General features: G+C 43.6%; 1 protein-coding gene across 3 annotated transcripts in view; it reads left to right on the top strand.

The window, feature by feature from the left end:
- Positions 1–1,184, top strand: part of DTNB (dystrobrevin, beta) — a 273,847-nt gene that overhangs the window by 37,770 nt on the left and 234,893 nt on the right. The window lies entirely within an intron of this gene.

Below are 1,184 nucleotides of genomic sequence, written 5' to 3'. Positions count from 1 at the left end.
TATTTTTTGGTAGAGACGGGGTCTTGCTCTTGCTCAGGCTGGTCTCGAACTCCTGACCTTGAGCAATCCACCCACCTAGGCCTGGTCTCGAACTCCTGACCTTGAGCAATCCACCCACCTTGGCCTCCCAGAGTGCTAGGATTACAGGCATGAGCCACTGCGCCCGGCCATATTCTTTTGAAAATTTTTTTCTTATTAGAAATGCTTGTAAGAGTTTTCAGGCAATTCAGAAATTTTATTATACTTATGTCTACTAGATGTGTAACCTTATCTCCCTTTTTCTTTCTTCTGTCCTCCTCATCCCTCTTTCTCCCCATTTACATTGCTTTTAACAAAATACACTTACTTCCTTACATCTCCCATTGGTTTGCTGAGCACCTCTACCTACCTATGGCTCCCTGGAACACAGTTTGGAATCCTGTGCCCTACCTGAAGGAGGCTAAAAGCACGGACATGTTGTACACAGGAAAAGGAGGTGGCTTCCCCACTATTTTTATCATCTCCCTCTATCAGCCTATTTTTCCTAGTGTCCAAAATTGTATCTATAGTTTGTTTAACCTTTTGACTTGGTATATTTTTAAGAGAAAGTGATCAGAGCTTTTTGTACAAGGAACACAGAACTTGCTCATTTTCACTTATTTATTCATTCATTCAGTAAATATTTCAGGTGCTAGTTTTATTATGTCTTAGTTTTAGGTGTATAATAGTGACCAACAACAACAAAAAATGGTCTCTGCCTTCATGGAATTTAGTTTCCTGGAAATGGAAACAAGGAATGATGGGGCAGTAAGAGCTACAAAGGGGAAGGTACAGGGGTCCAGGAGAGATCTGAGAAAAGAGATGTCCAGGCTGAGTCAGCCTGAAGACCTATGAAAGGATGGCTGGGATAGTAGTAGGGGCCTGGAGATGAGTGGGCTTGGCCCATTTGGGTAATTATGTAGTCCAGACTGATTGGAGTTGGGTATGAGATGAAATCTGAGCCAGACCTTTTAGTTGAGTAGGGAAATCCTGTGTTTCCTCAACCTAGCTTGATTATAAGACTCTCTTGGGGCACGTGTTAAAAATGAAGAGTCCAGGTCAGATGTGGTGGCTCATGTCTGTAATCCTAGCACTCTGGGAGGCCAAGGTGGGAGGATCACTTGAGGTCAGGAATTTGAGACCAGCCTGAGCAAGAGCGAGACCCC

This window comes from Propithecus coquereli, unplaced genomic scaffold, assembly GCF_000956105.1.
Source record: "Propithecus coquereli isolate 6110/MARCELLA unplaced genomic scaffold, Pcoq_1.0 Scaffold39, whole genome shotgun sequence".
NCBI classification, from domain to species: domain Eukaryota; kingdom Metazoa; phylum Chordata; class Mammalia; order Primates; family Indriidae; genus Propithecus; species Propithecus coquereli.
The sequence above is the reverse complement of the archived record's forward strand: the minus strand, read 5'-3'. Positions and strand labels throughout refer to the sequence as shown.